Consider the following 27,439-nt stretch of genomic DNA (forward strand, 5'->3'; position numbering starts at 1 on the left):
ACCTTCTTTACATATTAGACTATCACCAACTTCCAGTTTTCTAATACTCTTCTACTACTCAATGACTTATAAAAAGTATTAGGTTGTGGTTCATAAACATAATCTTTAAGTTTCTTTAAAACTCTAGGATAAAAGTTGTCTGGTCCAGGGATTTATCAATTTTCATATTTCCCAATTTTAGTCTTACAGTTTCAGAACTTCAAGTGATATATTTTACATTAAGGTTTTCTCATACATTAAGTGCTCTGGTTTGTCCAATAAGTTTAAATTTATTGTGTTTATTTTGTTTATCCCAAATATGATTGCTTAAACTTTACTAAACATACTGGAACTATCCTGTATTTTATGTATAGAATATGCATGCCATGTATACATATCAATTTTTTACCTCAAGTTCTTACCACATCTGTTCAAGATCACCTGCCAGCTTTTTAACCAAATCTACAGAACTAGATCATGTTTCATTCCATCAAAATTATCTTTACCAAAATTTGGAATTAGGATACAATTTGTCTTCAATTTTACATGTAATAAAATACCAAACCTAATATTTCCATTTCTGCATGTACTTAAAAGCTCACCAACCACAACTCTATCCTACTGACTTTGGAAATTAATATTTAATCTAATATAGATTTCTTTATTCTAGGTTCTGTCACCAATTGGTGTTCAAAAGAATTCTGAACAATTTCCAAAAGCCTATCCCTCTCATTGTCAGAAGCAAAATTATCCCAATCGATACCCCTAAAATTAAAATATCCCATAATAACATCTTTTCATTGATATCCATTAACACTAACCCAAGCTGACTCAACCTTATTGCTGTTATCTTTAATATATTCTAACTCAACAGAATATAGTTCACTCCTCACACATAAAGCTACTACTCCCACTTTTTTTTTCAATATTCTGTATCTAGTAAATAATCTGTAGATTGGTATTTCAAACAAATTTCCTTCATCAAAATTGTTCAAAATTAACCCAGTCTCACTGATACCCATAATATCAAAATCATCAGCTTTTCCCAGATGGGTATTGATAGATAAAATAATAAACTAATTGGTTGGAACAGGTCCACCTCACATGGGATCTTTTCATGATGTTGGAGTAAAATAGATGCCTCTGTTCTCATTAATTACAGTTGCAGAAGGTTGTGTCTCTGCTTCTAGAGGTGAGAGTGGGAGACTTTGTCCAAAAATATAAAATAAATCGAAATTACTCTTCTTTCCTTTCCAGAATGATTTCAAATTGTAATATGAAACTATACTCATAACAGTATGCATCCATTTACAATTAAACTTTACTTTTCTCCCCCTTTTGACTACCCTTTGAACTGTAACTACTATTCGTGCCATTATAAGTTGCATCACTTAATATGCATGTAGCTCACATTATGCTATTGAATTACACTACCCATGAGCTACTACCTAGTTGCTTGCATTCTTGTCTTGTAAAACATTTTTATTACATTATTATTACTATTTATTTCACCTAATCTAATCTTAACTAACCTTACAAAATCCCTATTTTTACATTTTAATTACCTTTAGAGTATTGAATAAAGAATAAACAGGAAAAACAAGAAATAAAGTACTTACCCAATTTTTTTTTTTTTTGTGTCAAATGTTGATAACACTTAAGCATATTTTTATAGTAATGATAGCAATGAACGAAATATTTTGTTAATTAACTAATGCACCAAAGAACATAGACTAATAACATGCAAAAGGAAGATAAGTTTCTCAAACAATTACAATATTTCTGGCATTTCTACCTATGCAACAAAAGCTGTTACAAATTCATCCAAGTTATCTGTTGTGATTCCCATGGTAACAAAAGTTGTATTGTAAGAGAAACTGACACTTGTCTGTAACTTAATACAAAATGTCATAGGATAGAGATCAAACCTTGATATTCTATTAGTTATAGGTAAAATATAATTCAATGTAAAAGACAACTATTAACAAAAAGAGGATGTGACAGGTGGGTACAGCAAGAGGGGTCTGATATTCTATGACAGCTTTGTAACCAAACAAAATTGAAAATTATGAAAAATTATGTTTTGTCTGAGCAATCAAGATTTTATAGTGAGTAACTTTAATTTTGTACTTTATGAATGTGTGATGGATAAAACAGATGATAAAAGATGCCTAGAAAAGTGTCACACTCGAAAAACGCAGTATTTTTTAAATATTGCCCTGGAGAATTAATATCTTAAAACTTAAAGAATTAAAATATGGATTATTAGTTGAAACTTTACACTCTGTTAATTTATTTAATGATGTCAAAAAAGCACATTAATAAATTTTGAACATAAGACACTAAAACTTTGTTTCATGCACAGTAAAGGATACCCATGGCAAAAGGGTTAAATCTCTAATTCATATTAACAAATTAGAAAACAGAAGTTTATCTAAAACAAACAAGTATAAACAACAAAAATCAAACACAAGTTAAAAGTGATATTAATTTGTGATTGGTCATGGTCCAAAGTTTGTTACATGAAGAATGATTTAAAAACACATGTCTATACAATAGAATGCCAACTGAGAAAGTTAGCATAGTGTTAGAGTGGCAGAAGTAGTCAGAAATGCTAGTAATAAATGACACAATATGATTGATGGAGGGTGGTCACATGATCAGCACATGTTCTGAAATGGTGAGAAAATAAAGGAGTAGAAAAGACTGGTGCACTGATAGCAAACATTTTTATAGCAATGCTTAAAGGGCAAACCAGGACTGAGATACCTCTGAATGAGAGGAAGTAATGTTGTTTTGAAAAAGACATCAGTAGAAAAAGATGTTGCAATGGTCTAGAGTAATTTGCCACTGCAACCAGAATAGAACAAAAATAATAATAATACTTTGACAACCACAGAAATCAAAGGGTGACTTTTAAATTACTGAAATACAAAGTTGATAACTTACCACACAGTAAATGAAAATGTGTGAGGCTAGGACTTGAAATTAATGTTAATGAACAATACAATATATTAATTCAGAATAATAAATATTTCAATGAATAAATGAATCAGGAGTAAAAAGCGACAACAAACGTAATCACAAAATCACTAACATTTAGTAATAATCAGTAATAATATTCTTCATCAATATCTTGTGAACTAACTTGTGAAAGCTCAATGTAAGATTTTCATTCACTTGTTAGATCACAAGATTACAAACCGTGTGACTGTAATTTTCATAATGTACAACATTTATGATATCTGTACAACACCACCAGGGAAAACTGATGTCAGTTTCATATTACATGCATGTGTACTCAAATTAAACATGATCATTTAGAAGGTGAGCTATTATTTTAATGCAATTAAAAATTCAGAGATAAGCTGGACAATAGAAGGAATAATAAATGAATGCTAACAAAACCGTAACCAAATATAAAAACATAATTTATTATCTCACAGTGTTGATGAAGCCTCTTTCTTGTAACTTTATTATACAAGCTACATGGTTTTAATTTTGTCACGTGAATAACAGTGTTAAAAAATAAGTCATGACAAATTCACCAAGTCATCTCCAGAAACCACCAAATGTAAATGTTATAAAATTCATATTAAATTATCCCATTCACTTTTCACATTTTTTAAATAAATTCTCTCAATATGATCCAGGTCATTATGACCAATCATGTGACTTCTTTTTAGTAATGTAAAATAGTTTTTGATTTAATGATTCAAACTTTCAATATAGTGTGTATACATTCACAACTTCTGTAGTCAAAACTAATTTTATGTTATGCCTTTAGTGAGAATCTTATTCATTTTGCTCCTTCCTCTTGATCTGAAAGGCACTACAAGTAGTAAATAATACAACAAATAAATATATGAAACACAATGATATATCAAATTATTATGACTTTTTGAAAACAGTCCATCTAGTTACACTTCTTTAATTCAGACTGCTGAGATTTAATTAAAATATAAAGTATGTATATCTTACATTAGATGTAAGACAATTATGGTAAGGTACTCATGATGACTCAATCTTATACTTATTTTATTAATCCATATTCACAATGTTAAAACTTTAAGAAAACATAAATTTTTTATACCAAGCAATCAGAGCCATATTATATTCTCTGAGTACATGTATCTTGACTGTGTAAAAGGATCTGAGAATGGTATCTGTAATAATTAATTTAAACTCAGCTAAGCCAATACAAATTTAACAGGTGATTACAAACTGTTCATTAACAAGTCCCAAAATTGTTTTATAGAAACAGCTGTTTAATATACATAAAGTTTGTTCAATAATAACTGCTATTCAAGTTTGATAACAGCTGATTAGCATGTGTCATTTTTGTTCAACAGGAACTGTTGCTCAGAAGTAGTACCAATTGTATGTGTAAAGTTTGTTAAACAAGAACTGATGTTTACATTTTGTACTAGCTGTTTAGTATGTCTCATATTTACTAAAAAAACTGATGCTTAACTTGGTAGTGGCTGTTTATCTTCTTAAGATTGTGCAACATGAAAAATATTTAAATTTGGTAAAACTGTTTGACACATCAATAGACGTTAACGACCTGTTAACAGGATTAAACGTAATGTATTTCTATATCAGTTCCTGTTGAATTGTCAGAAACATGTTAGACTGAACATAGTTCAAGAAAAGCTAACATAAGAATACTAACTTGTCAATAAGAAGTAGTTACACACACCATTATTTCTTTTACAATGATATATATATATATAGATAGATTATTTTTCAACTCTCCTTTCATTAACCACAAAAGGTGTTAATATTACTTGAAAACCATTGTTAGCTACATAACTTAAATGTTTTTGTTCTTTGCGTTTAAAAAATTTGAACATTAATGAATGATGACTCTGTTTACTAGTGCAATGTTTTTCCAGTTATCTGATGTTCTGAACACAGGGTGAGACCTCTTCTTTCCATTTCATAATAAGATAAATATTTGTTTGAAGTTGCTTTATTTTATTTGCAATGTATGTTTCTTTCAAGTGCCAATTAAAACATCCCTTTACAATTTATAAAATAACTACTATAGAGAACATTACGTTATAGATTTCAAGAAACTTACCATTGGAGGACTACAATATTATCAGTATAAAGTTATTAATAATAAAAATTCAGTTAAAATAAATAAGTTATTACAAGTAAAACACACATTAACACAACCCACATTTCATCATCCTAAACATCTTTCTACAGTTCTACATACATCTTCTACTGTTTCCTCAGCCTCTGTTAAACCTTCTAAGGGATCCACATCAGGTTTGGTTTCATACCTTTTGAAGTCAAATAGGTAGCATCAAATCTGCTCACATTACAGAAAGAAACAAACAGTTCATATTAGACATTATCAAAAGAAAAAGATTCAAAATTGTAATTTAGCTTCATAAAATTTCCATTCTTGTTTGCAGTTTGATGGATAGAAAGCTTACAAAAACACATGCATAAAATAAATATATAATATTTACTTTCTTTAATAAGACCAAACTTTACTAACCTCTGATGAATATATATTTTGGATATGTACTACATACAAATTAAACATACTTCACAAGCTTATTTCAGATAAAGAATTCCAAAAACTAATGAAGTGTTCTCTTTAGTAGAACAGAATATCACCTAGTCTTTACAGTTAATAGTCTCACTAAATTTTGATATACCTTTTTGGTAATTCAGGTCATGTTTTTTGTTTGTTTGTTGTTTTTTACAAGAAATACAAAGACAGTTAAGTGAAGATACTGAATAACAATATTAACAGAGAATAACTTCTGTCTTTTACAACCAGCTGTTCCAGCAACTGATGTCATTATAACTATTAAATTCAATACGTGTTCTCTGACACCCTTATACCATTTGAGTTACTAAACACTGAACCCACTGACCTATCTAATGTATGACAGTAAATTAACAGTTTGTAGTATAATAAAGTGTAATTATTTATTGAGACTGTTATTTAAAATGTAACTGTAGATTGGTGGAAAAAATAAGAGCCTTTATAAATGCTGACAACTAATAAAACACATAGTAATTCAGGAATAAATCATTAACACACTGATTTTATTTTATCTGTGAATCTCTTGACCTCCTTGTAATCTGGAGTTATTTATGCATATCTCTGTCAGTAGAAGCAGATTCAAGTGACAAAAAGTGTGAATTAATAACTGTTCTGCAACTAGTTAAGTAATGTTGTTTACAATACAAAATGTTGTACCTCTTTCACCTACATAAGGCAAGAATGGAAAAGAGGGATAAGAAACACCATGATGCAGTAAGGGTCAAGTTGACAACTGTATGTATCAAGGTCTTTGCAACCACAACAGGCACACAACAAAGAATTATGACAAGATTATAACTTTGTATGTTTACACCTTTGACACTGGAAACATCTCAGAAGGTAAGGAACATATGACTATATTTTCTAGTAGTAGAAATATCATCTCCTGATAGAAGCATGATGATGTGGTGATGTAAATGTCAAAATTAGAACACTGGTCAGTTACATAATTCTGTCCTCAAAAGTGGAGATGTGTCGTAAAGCAGAAATTCCTTTGCTAGAGAAACCAGTGAGTATCTCCAACTCTAAAATGTTTTTTAATAGCTCTCTCAACAATAACTCCTCATGAAGAGTTCAAAATAGCATGGGGGATAACCTCAATAGGAATTTTGACTTCACAAGGAGTTTGCTAAGATGTGGCATAAATGTTTCAATCAAGATGTCTCAAGAACTTAACTTCTTGTCTGACTTGAGAGGGACAGCAAATCCCTTAATCTGTTCTGGACAAAACATGTGACATTTGCCCTAAGGATTTGACAGTATAGGAATGTAAACTTAGAAACATAGGTTTCTGTACGTAGTCACTTACCAAATAAGGAAAGGAAAAATATTTTGTGCCCTCTGACACTATCAACCCTGGGGTCTCATGAAGGGACATATTACAATACCAACAAGGACACTATACCAATGCCAGGGATTCATGAGCACTGTACCCAAACACCAGCATCAGACAATGTCTACAACACCTGCTCAGAATTCCCAACTCTGATACTCAGTTGACTCTAGACCAAAAGGACTAGGAAACTGACCCTAGAAGGGCCACACATTGAAAGGAACTCATGGCCAAAGTGGTGTGTTGCAGTACTCCAGATACTATTCATCAACCAGGATTCTTTCCCCTCTTCACAGGTCTCCATACTCTGCACATGCATGGGCTGATGTTCAGATCCCAAAGGAGGTAAACTAAAATAAATATCCTTCACTAGAAGTCTCCAAACCACACAGAAGAATCCATCTTGAGAGATTTCCTATTTCAATTTCATTTTGTAACCTTGGTCAACTGATAATGCTATCATAACTGTTACTCTGTTTTTGTGAACTACATTACAATTCTAAATGTCTTATATAATTTTTTAACTTCTTAAACCTATTACATATGTGGCATAACAAACATACCTATAATAAACTTTACAGTCATATTAAACCCTACAAGACATTTTAATTAACTGAAATTTTCTACAGCATATTTCTAAAATAATAAACACGAAGTATGCAAAATAATAAAAGAGAAATATTAACATTGTATAAATTACTTAACAATTAATGTAATGATTTTCAGTGTCTTGAAATTTCTAATAACTTCTAACACAATGTTCATTATTCTATTGTATCATCCAATATCAGTTATTTTAATACAGAGTTTTCCAGCCAAACTTAAAACTCTGAGGTAAGTTCACATTAACACAGATCAGAGATTGCAACTTTTCTTAATGCAACTCTTAGAAAAGAAAAATTATAAAAATTAATAACAATAAAATTAGTTTCAAGTCCTTATTTATAAATATTTACATTTTTATATTGCTATTATAACTCAAAGCCTTCTTCTTTTAACATAAAATATAAACAATAAATTTACATATTCCCTGATAATTGTTACAAAATCCCTCATTCCCAGATCACTTACATGTTCCTTTTCAATCCTCAGGCTAACAATCTTCAACCTGTATCAAAGTGAGGGAAGCAGCAGTGTCCAGTGCATATCATGGAGTACTTCTATACCAAATGTTCCACCATAAAGTTGGCAGTTGTAAGAACTGTTAAAACTGCATAAACACATTGCATCTTTAACAAGTTTCTGATTTGATCAGCATAAGAGGGATGTAATTTTTGTCTTATAACTAGCATAAACAAGTTAATGGTAATATAGAAATACTGTAAGTACGTAACATTGCATTTCATGCTACAACAATCTGAATGAAAATGTAATGAACTGAAGTATGTATTCAGTCAATATAATTAAATATAGAACATCATCAACAACAACCATGTACAGTGTAAATGTTTAATATACAACTTCAACCCTTCTATTATTGTAATTTAAATGTTATGCAGTCTGTTTGCACCCTAACAGTATCTATGAAAATTAGTTGTGGAGAAAATAATTCAACCTACCCTATAAACTAACCTTTGAAGCTTCAGAACTTGATTAAAATAAACTATAAGTAAAATTTGAAAATTCTCGATAAAAAAACGATCTTCCTAGTTATAAAGTTTAGCATATTCTGCAAGTCTATAAAGAAACTACACTTCTATAATATTATATATGCAGCTAATTATGGTTGTTTACTACATATTACTGGATCTTTTTACATAATTATAAAAAAATTTGAGTAATGTCAAGATAAACAAAATGAAAAAATTATCTATTTTTCTAATGACTTGTAACAAGTTCCTTGTTACATATATTTGAACTGCTACATTTCTAGTCATTAAAACACAATGCATGATAACACTACTGCTGAAGTAATTCAGTAAAAAATATGTATTAGATAGTTTCTCACAAAAAGTACACATCAAATGAAAATAAGCTCCAGATCAGTTGTAAAAGCAATAATTTTTAATAATTTAAATACAAAATACATAAGAGTACATATATCAATACACAACATAATATTTGCACAAGAGCTAATATTAAATTCTTAAAATATTGAATTTCTCTACATTACTCTATTAAGTTGTAGTGACATGATCAGCATCATTTATGAGCAACCTCAATGGTTTATGTGAAAAGTATCACTCACAGCATGGTCTTCAGAAAGATCATAAGACCATGCTGTGTAAAAGATATTACAGTATACATATAAATAAAGCCAAGCAAGATCAAGACTTTAATATACTGGAAGCAAATTTTATGAAAAGACAATTTCACCAACTATACAAATAAAGATGTATAAATGTTTGTTGTGATTAATTTTTATAGTACCAAGCTAACAGGATTATGGATATTCATCTCTTCAGTTATTTTCATAATGTATTTTATCTTGTTAAAGTGAAAATTTATGTTAGTATTTTCCTACACTGATAATGTATTTCTGATAGATACCTCCTTACACAAACTAGCTTTCCCTGACTAGTACTGCTCTCTACTGGCTCAAATTTTCAAGACATATCACTAACCCTGTATCTCCTGCTCATGCATGCTTAATGCACAAGATCATGCAGCAGCTCTCTGAATCTGCACTCATTAATCACTTCAAAATCGATCAGAAGACCTACACCATATATCATTGGACATGAGGAGGCAGGGTAGGAAATCCTAGCTTCCCATATGATATCTTACCTCCTAAAACAAAATAAATAAAATCCCACACTGAACTGGTGAAAGTCTAATACAGAAACAGGATGCCCCTAAAAAAAAGTGCTCAAAAAGACCAAAAGGCATGAAATTAAAAGCAAAAACAATGCACCTCAGTGGGAGATAACACCACACCTGATTCAGGTATACTCTTCACTCTTTAATGACACTACTGTGAACTTAAAAGTTTGAAACATGAAGGAATCCCAGAACATGTATAATCAATGAATGGGACTCCTGGGTGTTGAGTGGCTAGGATAGTGATAGTTCAATCTCAAGCAACACCAGACAGTATCTGGAATGCTACATCAGATCTGCAGTAGGTAGAGGAATGCCTACTTTTTCTCCTTGAAATGGGAATTCGTAAAGAAGTTGAGCTTCCACATGAGAATCCATCATCACTTGCATGATATCCAACCCAACCAACACCAGGTTTATTTAAAACTGGCACCCAGCAGATTGCATGAAGGTGGAAAGCTCAGGCAAGATGGTATAAACCTGATAGAAACAAGCATAGCACTTTTGGTCTGCAGTACAAGGAAGATAACTGGTTGTAAACAAGTGAGAAAATATGCAGTATCCAGCTACAAACAACACAAGATCTGCCAGGAACTGACATCCAGCCAATGGTAGGAAAAGGAACCACAAAGGTGAGGTGCATCTCCAATCCAAAACCTGTTGGCTACTGGCATTCGTCATTCACTCTACGGTAGGAGGAAAGAAACAAGCCAGCACACGAGAACTTACTTAGCTGTACCATTTCCAACCCTAGATCCAGCAATAGTTAGGAGAAACATCTCAGTCTGAGAGGCAAACTGCAATTATAGATGTTTGATATATACATGACATGGTGGAATGCTTCATTTAAAACCTGGTGACATCTGGGATTGATCATCAGTTCCAAAGTAAGAACAACATCAAGATAGAGAAAAAAATATAGCACAGTGCAACAATATAAAATAGATGCAATCTTAAATTGTACATCAGGTCAGTACTAGGAAGTTCCACATGCCATCAAAACATGCATAATGCCACCCCTCTACTCTCAAATAAATGGTGTGATTCATTGCAGGAGAACAGGCCTCCATGATACAACACTCAGGAACTGGTAAGAGCTCTCATACTCCACTATAATAAAGCTTGAAAAAATGAGCATTGGAAACTCAAGAGGACCAAGTAACTGGAAACAGTGTAACAAGCAGCCTTAAAATTCTATATTGAAAAGCAGAGCTACCACATTGATAGGGTATATCAACAAAAACTTGGAGGCATCTGGAATTCTAAATCAGGTCTGCAGTAGGAAAGACTACAATGTAACTGACAACCAGTATTGCCACAGGATGGAGAGTGCTTTCCAAAAATAAAGTATACAGGTCAGACTCCACTTGCCACAGAGTGAAATCCATAATATAAAAACAAAAATATCCCTGAAAAGCCACACATTTTTGAAAAACTGGTAAAATACCAAAATGCAAAAGTTGAACAAAGAGTAAAGAAAAATGAAGTAGCGAGAATAACTGAAAATACAGACAAATCTATGAGCAAAAAATAGGATGTATGTGCAGTACCACTTCCAATTAAGAAGTGATTTGGTGCACATGTTGAAAGAGTGTTGGTTATAATAGGAGTTATGACAAGCTTCCATTAGTGAAAAGCTGCTCCATGATCATTTGAATATGCAGAAGCAGGATATTAAAGGATAATGGCATATGTTAAACATTTGTGCTGATAGAGAGCAATACTAGTCAAGAAAAGATATTCTGTGAGTGAAGGTAAGATATCTTATCAAAATAATATATTCTTCTCACTGTTTATGACCAAAATACAGTTGATATAGTACTATTTTTTATATAAATAAATATACTTATTTTAACATCTACACTTGTTTCCATACAGCACTACACAGTTTACAAACAAAAATGTTACATAGCTAGTATATGTAAGTGAACTAGTTACCAACAAGCAAATACTGTACAGTTGTAAAGTTTTACTGTAGTAATGAAATTAATTTAAAACTACTCATTTATAGTTTTGATACATAAAATAAAGATTACTGAGAAATAAAGACAATATATAAATTAGCTATGATTGTTCAATTAATACACTAAATCTCCTGGCTAAAGATCTATAAATACAGAATATTAAAGAACATACACTGAAATAATGAAATAATTTATAAATAACCACACAGCTACTGCTGCATATGAAGAAGGTGGTAGTTCTATATTTGCCATGTCACAGATGTCCACTGAATTACAGTGGCAGATTACTTGAAACCATATTTGAGCTCATTAGCTTTATTAATTGTATTTTGAGATAAGGCACAACAACATTATACAATGCTACATTAAAGATATGTTCAAAATATCAAAGCACATTGCTGTTACATTAAATAAGGTTCAGAATGATGAATACAATATTGGTAAAGATTTGGACAGTAAGATGCTTGACAGTTATGCAAAGGAAAAATTGAAAAATGTAAATGGAGCTCTTATATTCATTACTTAGTCAATAAATTGCAACTAATTTACAAGGGAAACAACTGAGCTTCAAAGAGAAGAAAATAACAAGTGAGAAATTTCCAAATGTTGTTGCAACAATTTTAAAATATAAGGTAAAATGTTCACCCTTTCTGAAACAAGTTTCATAAACCACCACTGCAGTTTAATCACTTTGTACAATGGAAGTCCCAAAACCAGATCTTATATATTTCTATTTGCAGTTTAGCAGGTACAGCTTATAACCATAACCTCTCTGGTGCATTAGTGTTTTCATCATTTGGAATGATCCATCCAAAGTGAGAGACCAGGGTAAGAGAAGTAATCTTCACTTACAAATGTTGCAATAAAAAGCCAATAAAAAAGGATGAATAAAATTTTTTGTTTAAATAATGGTAAAACTGTTCTAATTTTTATGGTGAAATAAAACTCATTATAAATGAATTCATTTCCATTTGCTTACTTGTAAAACAGTAGTTACATTTATGCAGACTTCTGTATTACACATGCATGAAATTTTGGTAAAATTAAAACTACCACATCTCGAAAATGTAACAAGACCTACTGGTTGAAATGACAGGTTGCTTTGTTTTTATTAAATGTAACAAGATGTAATGAAGAAAACTTTATATGTATGTTCTTAAAAACAAAAAAGTCACACAAATGGTTTGTTAAAAAGGTATCTCTGCAGATTAGGTTGGTTCTTTAGAAAGAAAACTGGCTAGATGGAAGAAAGCAGAGGGTTGTTACAAATGGAGTTCAGTCAAATTGGAACAATGTAACGAGTGGGATACTTTAAGGCTTCAGGTTATGGCACTCACTCTTTTGGATTTTTTATAAATGACAAAGATGAAGGAAGTTAACAGATTAATTAAATTAACTGATGATATTTCAGTTTTCCATGTTGCTGGATGTGAGGAGAGTACTACTGCCTTATAAAAGTATTTGGAGAATTTGTTGAGTTGAGAAAATCAATGGGAAATGACTTTTAATTTTAATAAATGTACAGTAATTCCTGCAAGATATCACAACTTGAATTATAATTACAATTGTGACAGGATTACTCTTAATTGTGTTATGGAAGAAACAGATCTAGGTATTCTGGTTGATCAGTATGAAGTCGTTTTAGTAATGAGCCATTCCTAGTGGCAAGGCAAAATAGGATTTTTGGTACTGCGTGATTTCATCACCATCTTCAATAGTCACTCTGTTGGCTCCTTTAAAGGATTGTAGTATAAACTTAAATTTTGTTGCACACAATTCCACTTTAAACCTTATAAGTTAAGATCAAGGCAAAACAAGTTATGAACCAGTGTTTAAAAGAAGAGCTTTACCTAACAAGTGTTTGACCACTGATAGCAGAAATTGTTTGCACAGTGGCCTAAAATTCTAGAGCTGTATGGTCACTAATACTATACACTGTACTGATAGAACGAAGTACCCTCACCAATGTTTCTCCAACAAAACCAGTGTCAATTTTCCTTGCTTCAAAATGATTGCAATTCTTTTCTATCTCTGCACCAAGCAAATTTATAAGTGTTTGTTTGCATCTTTTAAACTGTTTTGTTTATAAAATCTCCTTAAGATTGTTATTATAAGCTTCTCTGTATCTTGTGCTAAAAGTAAAAGTATAACTCTGTTTAATATATAATTAAGTGTTCTAAAGGCTTGGCAACAGAAATGAAACAAGCAAGCTTAGCATGAAGCAGTTTATCTCAACAGGCCAACTTACCTGTTTCTCCGAGATTCAGTTACAGATATGTAAAAGTTAACTGCTGGAAGCATGTCTATTGCACTTTCAACAACAGCAACACTGTCAAGCCACTGATGACAGCAACAGGACATTTGGGTATAGTCCACTTCCTGTAACCATGGTGAAACTGTTTCTTCTCACTGGAATGTCAAGGAAGAAGGTATGAAGACTATTTATATCCAATCCTGAATCTTTCAAACCTGCTTTCAATCTGTGAATTGTTTAAAGTACTCTCAGTTTAAGACAAACAAAACTTACCACTTTCAGAACAAAGTTGTTACTTTGATTTACTACAGACATGTTTACTGTTCAAGTAATGACTAGCTCCTGATAGTTCAGTGATATGTTTATGGCTCATAAAATGAAAATAATAAAACATGTTTTGATACCTACAATTAGAAAAGAATGTATACTGTGTAACTTTGTGCATTAATTAAAAGTCAAAAACTAATGCAATTACATTGACATTGTATCAGTCAGTAATAACCCATGAGATTAATAATGCAAATATGACTAATTAATTCACAAAACATAACAAAACGATTCCTTTTGACAACCAAGATGTTCATTTTCAACAGAGGTAATAAAATGTTTCCCGTGTCTTTTACCTTTAAGTTCAAGTTGGTCCAATAGGGTCAACATTCTCTAACAGTTATGAAATATAAAATTAAAAGCTGATTAGAAGAAGAAGAAAAAAAACTAAAATAATGTTCCATTGCAAATCAATTTCAATGCCCTCACTTTTTTGGTTTTTTTTGTATATTTTTAAATATTTCTTTGGATTTTCAATTTTGTTCAAATTTAATTTTGTGTGAAAACGTGTAATGCTAAGGCCAATTTTTCAAACACGTTTGAATGGCAGTAGCCTTCTCCAAGAGTTTGGCTTGCACAATAGAATGTATCCTTGTGTGTGTAGTGTACATGGAATATTTAAACCAAATGTGGACTTTCTCTTCTATACAAATAATCTAGCTTAAGCCTAGATTGAAATATGTTAAATGCAAGTAATCAAAACTTTATAAAATCATGTGTTTATAAAAAAAAGAGAGAGAGAGAGAAACAGAGGACCTTCAAGAACTTTCAGAATATTGGCTTGATCATTTGACCTCTTCTTAACTCCAGTGGCTCAGTAGTAAGTATGAAGGCTTATAACACTAAAATTTTAGTTTTAATGCCTGTGATGAACATGGAATGAATAATCTGTTGGAGAGATTTGTGCTTAACCACAAATAAACACTCTACCCTCTCATCCTGGATATGCTCCTGTTCTTGTTCCTTTAACTGAAAGGGATTGTTTTGTTTGACCAACATAAGCATAATTACAAGAAAAGGAATGAAATAAATAGCCAACTTGTTATAAGTGTCTACTTGACCTTTCTCTTTGCTATGTTCATTTTAATGTTTGTTCATTGGATTTTAATTTGTTTCGATGTTATTCCATTTTAAACAGCCTATTTCTGATTTGTTATTAAGGAACACTGTGGAATCTTTATATAACAATCACTGCTTAATTCCTCTGCAGTTATTTGCCCTATTTATTACTGTTCAGTTTTAATGTTTGCAAAACAGCAATATTTTTGGAGTACTTCAATTTATCATGGGGAGATATATATACAGGTGGATACTTTTGGTTTACAATAGTGTTGTTTATAACTTGCCATATGACTACATGTAACCAAAACACTGGAAAAAAGAAAGTATGGTTATAACATTTTTAAAAAGAAGTGTATGCCTGAATGAACTGAATTTAATTTTTCATAACAATATTCAATATCATAGTCTCTAGACTCTACATATAAGGATGCCCAAAGTACTCAAAAGGCATATTACAAATATACATGTCAAAAGTCAACAATGAAAATAGTTTTATTTCAAAAGATGATTGTCATTTACTTTCATTTATTTCTTTACCCAACAACATTGAAATGAAACATGTTGCATTCCTTTCAAATACTTAAGTAATCAACATTATTTTGTTTCCTGTGGTTGACTCTTAGTATCATAAAAGTGGTTTTGCAATATACCTTTTGTTTTACTTTAAATAACATAAACCTGGTTATATTTTATCTCCAACATTTAATAAACAAACCATTATCACATGTGGACGTCTTTTTAATTTATGATTACTCAAGTCTATCTTGCAGTCAACATCACTGTCCTTTCATTTGGAGTCTACTGGTTGTTTGTAAGTAAATACTGATATGAACATTGTAGCCAAAAACTTGTTTAATGCAAAGAATACTCTAGTAAAACTTTCAGCCAGAAATTATCTTACCATCTTTTAATTATTTAGACATATTTGCTGCATAATCACTTAAAAGTGCAATGACTAATTTATTATCAACTTATATATGAATATTAGAAATTATATTTTGGTTACAAATTGCAAAAAATCTAATTTGCAAAGGATGGGACAAAAACTATCAGTTCTGAGCTGAGCATCTGAGTTGTTTGAAGACACTGATCAAATGTGGAAACAGTTTAAGTATTCAAGATAAACATATTCATTAAAGAAAGACTTATATCTGATGATTATGATATGGCCGAATTATTAAATTCTGCTTTATGAACAGTTTGATAAAAGATGATTTATAACAAAGTTTGGAATTTTCTTGAATATAGCAAAATTGACCATGAAGTTACAAATTTTCCATGTAAGAACTTTTTTTTATCTTCTATATTATGGTAACAAAATATGCTCCATCTGTGACATTTGAAATGTCTAAGGTGAAAATTCTCAGTATTTTGATATAAATACATTATCTTTAGACAAGGACACCCCGTAAAAACACTTTTCAGCAATTCAGTGACAAGGCCTTATGTCAATTGTTATTCCTAAAAAGTATTATATATCAATTATTATCCCAAAAACTATTATAAAAATTTGCTCTGTCCACAATGCACCTTTATGTTATATGTAGTTTAAATTTTTATAAATGTTTCTTTGTAAGTCATAAATGCTGTGCCAATGTTTATAACAGAACAATTATTATGTCACAAAAACTATCAAACATATTTTTTGCATTTTGATATTTCAATACAGTAGTCAAATATATAGTTTATGTAAATTATGACTGAGAAAGTAATAAATTTGCTTTGCCTATAAAAAGACTCATCAAAGTATGATGCAGTAAAACAAATTTTATCATATGAATTACAGAGTTAGGTATAACTTGCACAAATCATGTGAAATAATACATGTTTTTATTTTCCTTTCATCAGTCTGGTGTTCTGCTTTCAAAGAGGAAAGCCATTATTAAATATTCATAAACAGGTAAAAGTAAAATTCAATTACTTTCCATTGGAGCCACAAACTTGATTAAAACATTCCATAGTAATGTTTGTTTGAGAAACCAGAAACTTTTATTCCTATGCTTGATTAAACATTGTTTATACAACACACACCTTCCCAATTTTAAACATTATTGTTTTGAGTAAGACAAAAAAAAAAGTTATTTAGCCACAAATTTCTTAATTTTACCTAATATTTTAAAAGTGGTGATAAAAAGATTTTTAAAATAAGCAAGTTAAATAGTGAAACTTATAACATCTATAATAAATAATACACCTATACAAAATGTATAAGTACACTATTTAAAGGCTGTCACATAAATGAACTGTTCACATTTTACTGTGTTGTACTGCTGCTGCTACAAAGAGCATTAAACTTACAGCTCATGTTACATCAAGAAGAGAAAAATGGATAAACTTCATTATCTATATCTTCTCTACGACACACTATGGCTCCCATACTTGTGGACCTCAAAAGAGATGGGAAGGCCCAGCAGGTGGCCTGATTCTATGTGTTTATTAAAATTTAACAAATTTGTTATAATTGAGGTTTATGTTAAGTAACCATGTAGAACGTGTAAATGTGTTTACAAAACAGACACTTGATAACAATATTTCTTGTAGGTGTTGTAAGTTTGGCTATTAACACTTTTTATCATCACATTTAAAATATTAAGGAAAAAGTAAGAAATTTGTGGCAATATAACTGTCTTATTTTACTTTATTAAAATAAAAAAAATAAACAATAAAAATAATATGGGAAGGTGGATATTGTGTAGACTAAAGACTTAATCAAGCATTGGGATAAAAGTTTCTGACTTCTCAAACAAATATCATTATGGGAAGTTTTAAACAAGTTTGTGGCTCTAATGGAATGTAATTGAATTTTTACATTTACCCATTTATGAATTTTTAATAATGACATCCTTGTTTTGAAAGTAGAACAATAGATAAATATAAGGAAAATATCAGCTTGAAAAACATATTTTATTCAATATGATTTTTACAAGTTACATTCTGCTATCTTCTACTGTATAATAATTATTCTACTACATTACTTAGCACAGTAGTTATTACTGATAAACATTTAAAATATATAAATTAAATAGTCAAAATGTTAGTTGCTGAATAGTAAAACCTCATGCTCTTTCCAGAAGCAAAAGAATAAAAGAATTTGACCATGTACCAAGAAAATTTCAAACATTTGCACCATGTTGATGATGAAGATGAAATTAACTCAAGTTGGCATTTGATACAGAAACACTTATTATGAGAAAATGACTTTAGAGGTTAGTAAAAGTACTTGATAAAATATAAGCAACATTTTTATGCCATGCTTATTTTCTCTGTCAACACCAAATGTTATCCTGTATTTTTTCAGGTATGAATTTATCAAATATTTAATTTAAAATTATTACCACAGACCCAATCAAGAGGTATAAGTATCTACTTTAGTTTTATGAAGAGAAAATTGAAAAGAATAATTATACTGTTGATTTGGAATGGATATTCAGTAACACAATAATTCCAGAAAACATTATGATGCAGTAGTATAACTGGATGAAATGTACCAATTACAAAACCAATACCAAAGCTAGCTGGAAAAAAAAAAAGTTATTCAAAGATGCACTGTGGACAGAACAACTTTTTTGACAATGGTTTCTTGGGAATAAATTTTGACATCAGAACTTGCCAGTTTATTGTTGAAAATTTTTTATCAATGTTTTTAATCAAAACTAATGTATTTACATTAAAATATTAGGAACTTTTGCTTTTGACACTTCAAATGTTACAGATGGAGCAGATTTCATGACCATAATCTAAAATAATGCATTGCATAAAAGACTGCAATGACAGTATCATCATCAACCAATTTTTGTTACATGAAATAAAATTATAAACCTTGTCATATGATGGTACATAACATCTCTTACCAGACTTTCCACAAAGCATAATACAATAATGCAACTGTGATTTTTTTGAAGTTAAGCACAAAGCAACACAGTGGGCTAACTATGCTCTGCTAACTCAAATTGCAGAGTTATAAATCTGCATACATATCACTGCACCACTAGAGTGTGGCAGATGTCTCCTAATAGGTCCTACTTCCATCCCTACATTTGTTTACCCTTGATGTATTGAAATAAATCCTCATTGTTAATTGTTGCATATTCAGCTAACCCATTTTCTTTCATACATCCTGTTTTATACTTGGGCCTGCTATGGCCAGTTGGTCAGGGAGCTTGATTTGCAATCTTAAGGTCACTGGTTTTAATCTCTGTTCCACCAAATATACTTGTCCTTTCAGCAGTGAAGGCATTATAATATGAAAGTCAAACTCACTATTCAATGACAAAAGAGTAGCCCAAGAGTTGGCAGTGGGTGGATATGACAACTAGTGCGCCTAGACCTCTTGTAGCTTTAAGTAAAATTTCAAATAAAATGAACCAATCTTTGATATCTTCCTCTTCTGTTTGATCAATTATCTTCATCTTTTACAATTTTTTCCCTGCTGGGACAGCTGTAAGTCCTTGGATCTATATTGCTAAAACCAATAGTTTAATTCCCCTCAGTAGACACAGCAATTAGCCCAATGTAGCCTTGTTATGATAAAACACAATTTTATCATCTTATAATTTTCTTATCATAACATCCAATTTAAATTTCTTAAATTTGTTATACTTTTCTTGAATTTTATTCCTTATACCTTTTTGACATAACTCTGTTTTTTTGCGTGCAGCCACTTTTTTTTTGTCTTTCTATAAGGAATATATTTATCTTTAACATTTAAACATTTTCCACTTATAATCAGTGTTTCCAAATAACTCAGATGCTAAATGGACAACTGTCAATTCTTTTCTGATACCTTCCAAATTGAGTTTTTTGCAATTTGTAACCATTTCTGATCTCTATATTCAAGTTGCTAACCAATTAATTTTTACACACTAAGTACTTATGTTTCAATAATTGAAAAAAAAAGGAAAACAGTAATTTTAATTAGTTAATTACCTTTACGAGTTGTGATAGACATACATGAATCCATACAACCTTAATTAATTTAACATGATGGGAAATCATAATGACAATATTTAAAATACTAGAAACAACTAAAAACAGTAATGAATGGAAACACTAAGTCTGATTAGTTGATTAATGACATTATACTTTTGATTAAACAATTTAATTACCCAGCTCTACTGATAAGATAATTTCAGACTGAAAGTTTCACTTCAGTATTCTCTGTATGAAACTAGTTTTTAACTGTAAAGTTCATATCCATATTTTCTTACAAACAACCAGTAAGCTACAAATGAAAGGGTATTGATGTTGATTAGAAGATACACCCATGAGATCATAGTTTAAAAACAGGTCTATGTGTGATGATGGTTTGTTTGTTAATTGTTGGGGATAAAATATAATCAGATTTATGTTATGTAAAATAAAACAAAAACCTGTATTTTGCAAAATAACTTCCATATTGCCAAGAGTCAACCTTGGAAAATAAATTATGTTGATCATCTAGCTAATCAGAACTACTGTTACATTGAAATAAACTTCTATTACATGCTATAACTTCCAATAGCCTGAAACTGAGTAAAATGATAAGTTAGAAGATAAATAAATGTCAGTATGTATCCAATCTATGATACTTTCCAAGAATGATACAGTTTCTTTTTAAAACAAATACATTTGATAAAACAATGATACAATTTACAATAATGGATATTACATACAATGATCTATGTATAAAAGTTTTAAGAACTTACAAACAATATTGAGTCTTCTATCTAGACTGGAACTTCCCTGATATCTCACTGAGGATTCATGACAAGTGAATTAATTTTGAGTTGGCATAGAGACAATTCAATTAATTCTGTTCTTTTTCGTGAAAATACAATTGTCCAACATGAATTCACTGAAGTCAAATGGTTTGTAATTTTTCAAATCTGTAAATGCTCCTAGTCAGTTATCCAAAGTTAATAAGCATTATAACAATTGGTTATAGCTTTCAGGGTTTTCAGCAAACCAACCATAACAAACCCACAATATATACTGTCTTATGGCACATTGTATTCCTTGTATATAATTATAGCTGTGAGGGGATTCTCAAGTTCAGCTTATGCATCAACACAGATGATACACCAATGTTTACATTCACACACATAAATTGTTTATTTTAAGTTCAAAAAATTTCTACGGTGTTGGTGGATATGCATGAATTTTGCAATACTGATTTAACAGTACAAATTATGTGCACTTCTAAATATAAATTTAACTTAAACATCAATATTAAGTAGATATGTGATGATAAATTCATCACACTTAAGAGGGCAAAACCACATGAAAAGAATGTTAGGAAACAAAAATTCTCTAATTGAGGTGTAATATATATTATAACATTTGTCATTTATTACCATACTTATGCACTGACAGTACAAAAGAAGTCACTAATTGATATATTTTGCTGATTCACACACCAGCTAACAACAGTTGCTTTCTGACATATTTGTTGGAATTAAATTAACCTCAATATTTTGTTTCCTCGTGTAGAAAGACGTTTGTGTTTAAAAACAACTCACTGTGATAAAATTTGCTATACCTTTTTGTAAGGAAACAGACAACTGACAGGTTGTTGTCATGATTTTTACAGAATACCTGAGGAACTGGAGAGCAGAGCATAATGGATGAGATAGGCTTATGAGACCATAAAAACATATTCATATGCAATAACAGATTGTTTGTTAAATGTAGAAAATAAAAGATAATCAGATTTATATCAAGTAAAACAAAACGTGTTCCAAAACAACTTCCACATTGCCAAGAGTCAGCTGCATGAAAGAAAATAATGTTGATTGTGTACAATATTTATAATATTAACAATGAAACAATATCTTAGCAACACAGATAATTAGGAGGCATTTTCCATAACGTTCAAGTTACTACTGCAAGCAAACTTTTAAGATATAGAGACGATGAAGTTCTTTTTGAAAACATTGATTTTTATAGCATTATATGCTGTAATAATCGCAATGCCTGGACACATAAAACTTAAAACCTGAAAGTATTGTACTTGGCGCCCATAGGTGTTTCCGTGTGCCCCTGACAGCTATAGGATCAAAAGTTATACCTTTGAAGATAAAAGATAATCAGATTTATATCAAGTAAAACAAAACGTATTCCAAAACAACTTCCACATTGCCAAGAGTCAGCTGCAAGAAAGAAAATAATGTTGATTGTGTACAATATTTATAATATTAACAATGAAACAATATCTTAGCAACACAGATAATTAGGAGGCATTTTCCATAACGTTCAAGTTACTACTGCAAGCAAACTTTTAAGATATAGAGACGATGAAGTTCTTTTGAAAACATTGATTTTATAGCATTATATGCTGTAATAATCGCAATGCCTGTACACATAAAACTTAAACCTGAAAATATTGTACTTGGCGCCCATAGGTGTTTCCGTGTGCCCCTGACAGCTATGGGATCAAAAGTTACACCTTTGATGTTTTCAAGTATTATTGGTTTGGCCCATGCGGTGTAATAGCAACAGATGATGATAAAATTCGGGTAAACAAAGCCACGGGTGATTTAATTATTTATAAATTTGATTTTTCTGATACCGGTGTTTACAAGTGCGTTATTGAATACTCAAGAAACTTGGATATAAAAGCACACAAACCAATTTTCATCACTCATTTCTTGGAAGGTAAATGCTTATAAGAATCGATTTTGGTAGTGCTTAGAAGTTTAAAAAAAAACTTCAAATTATGAATCGGATTCCATCCATTTTTACTACAATTTATGTAAAGTGTTATAAGTTCGATATATATTTAAGTATTGTACATTAATTTTCCAAAATCCATGAAATCACCTTTCCAACTACCTACATACTGCTCACCACCATTGTTTCCGCGTTAAGCCTGAGGTGTGAAAATGTTGAAAATCAAACTCGTCTGCAGATATAAATTTATTATTACGAAATAATTTTTGGTTTATTATTATTATATACAATAACTAAATACATACATTGATATGAATAAATTTAATCAAAAGCATAACACAATTAATGAAATTACACATTCCGTGAAGTCAGAAAACGAGATAACCTTATGTTAGAAATTTGTTTTGTTGTTTTCTTTACAAGTCTTGTTTTTTGTTTGTTTTTTTGGAATTTCGCACAAAGCTACTCGAGGGCTATCTGTGCTAGCCGTCCCTAATTTTGCAGTGTAAGACTAGAGGGAAGGCAGCTAGTCATCACCACCCACCGCCAACTCTTGGGCTACTCTTTTACCAACGAATAGTGGGATTGACCGTCACATTATACGCCCCCACGGCTGGGAGGGCGAGCATGTTTAGCGCGACGCGGGCGCGAACACGCGACCCTCGGATTACGAGTCGCACGCCTTACGCGCTTGGCCATGCCAGGCCTCGAGTATTGAGAGACATTGTTTAGTCACTTTTCACATCCAAGCGATGAAACGATACATTCTTATGATTTGATATAAGAAAGTTTGAAGAGCTTATTTTATTAACTATATCTGTTACTGAGCATATCTTTAATTCTGATCTGGGTAGACATCTTCATTTGTTGGAAGTTAATATTAAACACGTCACATATTAATGAAAAAGACAAACTTCTAGAATAAATACAGCACTGCGTGTTGTTTACTCGCTATTCTGTAAAGCAGAATAAACACATAATTTTGTAAATAATTTTAATTTTTTTTTGTTTATGTTCTTTCTCACGCTTCACTTTATTTTCCGTCCAGTCATGTTATATTTTTTTAAATTACGATTATTTGTTTGTTTGTTTTTGAATTCCGCGCAAAACTACACGAGGGCTATCTGCGCTAGCCGTCCCTAATTTAGCAGTGAAAGACTAAAGGGAAGGCAGGTAGTCAACACCACCCACCGCTGACTCTTGGGCTACTCTTTTATCAACAAATAGTGAGATTGACCGTCACGTTATAACACCCCCACGGCTGAAAGGGCGAGCATGTTTGGTGTGATGGGGATTCGAACCTGCGACCCTCAGATTACGAGTCGAATGCCTTAACACACCTGGCCATGCCGGGCCTTTAATTACCAAAATTTGCGTTTTTCATATAGCAAAGCTACAAAGGGATATCCACTGTACCTACCGAGGGGAATCGAACCCTTAACTTTAGCATTGTAAATCCTTATTTATCATTAATTATGAACATACATTGAGTTGAAATCTCATGTGACTTACGATACAATAGATAAAAAACAAGATAAGCCATCAACTATATTTGTTAGATTTTGTTTATACCTTACAGGATTTCCAATGTATGATCTTTCACGAAGAAAAGTAGTTAATAATTTGTTATGAGCCTAAAGTGTCATATCAGGTCCAAAATTCCCCTAGTGGTCCATCAAAATGTCTGCGTGCTTCCAATGCTAGAAACCGGGTTTCGATATCTGTGATGGGCAGAGCATAGATATCCCATGATGAAGTTTTATGCTAAATTCCAAACAAACAGTGCAAAATATTATTTCTTATGTCAACAATCCTTGAACTACGAACCATCTTATACTTTATTTTAGCATGCGTACAACCTAGTGAAAACCACCAATGTCCTGAAGGATTCACACTGAGACATAACCTGTGTTGTAAGTCGTGCTTTCCTTTAAAGCGTTTATATGTGTGATCAGTATTTGTGAATTCTAATTTTAAGTAAATCGAAAAAGGAAAAACTGTTTTGAACAAACTAAGCAGTAAATTAGTTATTATATACTTCATCCATTATTTTATTTTTAATTGCCAAAGTTAGCATTGTTTACATTTCAAGCTTTTTTCTTAGATCCAAGTCAACCAGGAACAGAGGAAGAAACATACGTTCCTTCTCCAATGAAAAGTAAGTTATGCTACATATAAGATTACGTAAAACGTACCTTTAACGTGAGACAATATGTGTGGAAAGGTTGGTGACAAAATGTCGTGATGGAAAAATATTACTGTGACAATGTTTGTGTTGACGCGTGTTGTTCTTTCTTCCCATTAAATTTCTTCAATCCCTTATTCATGAAGGTAAAAAATGTAGTAATGTGTGAAGATCCGATCTCTTATAATATTCCAATACATTGTGGACATTATTTGCTATTCTAAATAATAATTCTCTTACCATTTCACCACTCATAGCAACTTAGGTAAAGTACGATTCACCAAACCACGTCTATCATTCCCACTAATTCACTGTTCACAGTTTGAGCTTTTCTGTTGTCTGAAAGTAAGCTTTTGGACCAGTAATTGTATGCCATAAGTATTTTCTTCCTCCTAGTATTATTGTGTTATTCAAACCTTGACTATTTTACAAAAACTGGTTGACTAGAGCAGAGTTTTAGATTTGTTTACAACAAAAAGACCGTCCATGCACTATACCTTTGAATTGTTACCGATAGTTGTCTAATATATTCTCTTTTATTTGTAGTTCATTTAGACACTAATTACAGATTTTTTGAATGGTGAAACATATAAACAGTATTCACTTGCACTATACCTTTGAATTGTTACCGATAGTTGTCTAATATATTCTCTTTTATTTGTAGTTCATTTAGACACTAATTACAGATTTTTTGAATGGTGAAACATATAAACAGTATTCACTTTAAACATTGCTAGTAAGTCAGTGTCGACAATCATATATCCTTGGAAGTCTGAGAACTCGTTACTTTTGCTTTGTTAGGAATATATATATCTGCTGTAATAGTGGTCAGTCACATGACGCATCAAATGATCATTCCGATTTGATATGAAAACAGAGTCAGTGTATTTGGTTGTCATAAGATATAAGTAAATATCTTTACTTGGATTATCAAGGAAGAAAGTAAATCTAAAGTGATACTTCACACTTCGTTACCCGTACTGTTTTATCCATGTGCATTAAACTTATACGTGTTTGAATGAAGAGTGGAACTTCTTCGATTCCAGTAACTCAGAACGCTGTGGTTATCTTGTTATTTTCACTGTAAGTATACCAAATGAAACGTAGCCTCCTCCAATACTATCATATAACAAAAACAAATTGCACTTAACTAACTTTTTTTTTAACTTGTATTTTTCCATTTCAGCACCATCCATGTTAGAACATCCGATTCCATTGGTAACTGCTGCAGTAGGAATACCACTTTTGTTAATTTGTTTAAGGCAAGAACAAAACAGTATTTTTTTATGTTTTGTTGAATAGATCTTAATATAATTTCTATGTTAATAAAAGTTGAACCATGTGTGTATATACTTAATAATGAATTTAAATGGGCTGAGAAATAAAAAAATATTAGTTACTTTCTTTTAACTAGAATGATAAATAATCAAAACGTTACAAACGCTTGCATTAATAAGAAATATATAAGGGGACATTAGCATCATTAGTTTACAATAAAGTGTATTTTAAGTGTGGAGATTCACTTAAAGCTTAAATTGTGGATCACTTTTTACAATATTACAAGTTCTTCTGATCAAAAACATTCCTTGTACGTATGTTATTGTTCAACCTGTTTTTAATATGTAAATACAATAAGGTACTGTGTGTGTCAGTAGAAATACTTGAAATTGAAACGTGTAAAATATGGGTAACCTAAACTATTACAATTCGAGTACTTGAGATAAATATAAAAGGCATTTTCATTCGAAAAGGTTCTTTAACTAATTAATGATTTGCAGTTTATTTTAATATGATCTAAAAATTGAAATTTATTAGCGAGCATAATAATTATTAAAGTATTCCTCTTAAGCTATAACATTTTATTCTGAACCCGCCTATTTTAGTGTTATATGTTTATATACTTACTGACGTTCCACTGGGAGAGAACGTCCCTGTGGCTGTCGTTGTTAAATATTATTATTTCTAGATTATAATTATATTCCATTTTTAATTGACATAACACTGATGTACGAATAAGAGTCAAATTAAGTCATCTATGTTATTTATTAGCGCTTTTCTTTTGTAGTGTCATTATTTGGAATTGTTGTGGATATAAAACAGTAAAATCAGTGAACACAGAAGACCATGCAAATAAAGATGACAGAAAAAAAAATTAAATATTCACTTGTACCACAAAAAGATGAAGATCAGTCTGTTAATAGAGACGAGAAGAGAAAATGTAAAAGTGTAAAAGAGAAGAGGGCCAAAAAAGTCCAGAATTTTCATCTTCCTGAAGTAAGTATTGTGATAACGGGAAATGTCATCACATTTCATACCGAGTGTCTGGGACTTACAATGCTAGAAACCGGCTATCGAT

At 31.1% G+C, this 27,439-nt stretch overlaps 1 long non-coding RNA gene across 19 annotated transcripts; it reads right to left on the reverse strand.

Annotated features, from left to right (window-relative positions):
• Positions 1 to 3,389: 3,389 nt before the first annotated feature.
• LOC143237299 (uncharacterized) lies at positions 3,390 to 23,130 on the reverse strand. Of its 19 annotated transcripts, none has more exons than XR_013019985.1 (6): positions 23,049 to 23,091; positions 20,936 to 20,983; positions 13,857 to 14,017; positions 7,956 to 8,094; positions 5,207 to 5,302; positions 3,390 to 3,811 (listed from the first exon to the last, which is right to left on the reverse strand). It is a non-coding gene; the product is annotated as an uncharacterized LOC143237299 (long non-coding RNA). The 19 variants fall into 19 exon arrangements; XR_013019984.1 differs by having other exon boundaries at positions 5,168 to 5,302; XR_013019987.1 differs by lacking the exon at positions 20,936 to 20,983 and having other exon boundaries at positions 5,207 to 5,273; positions 23,049 to 23,126.
• Between the last annotated feature and the right edge of the window lie 4,309 nt (positions 23,131 to 27,439).

The sequence above is a fragment of the Tachypleus tridentatus genome, chromosome 13 (assembly GCF_004210375.1).
Source record: "Tachypleus tridentatus isolate NWPU-2018 chromosome 13, ASM421037v1, whole genome shotgun sequence".
Lineage (NCBI taxonomy): Eukaryota > Metazoa > Arthropoda > Merostomata > Xiphosura > Limulidae > Tachypleus > Tachypleus tridentatus.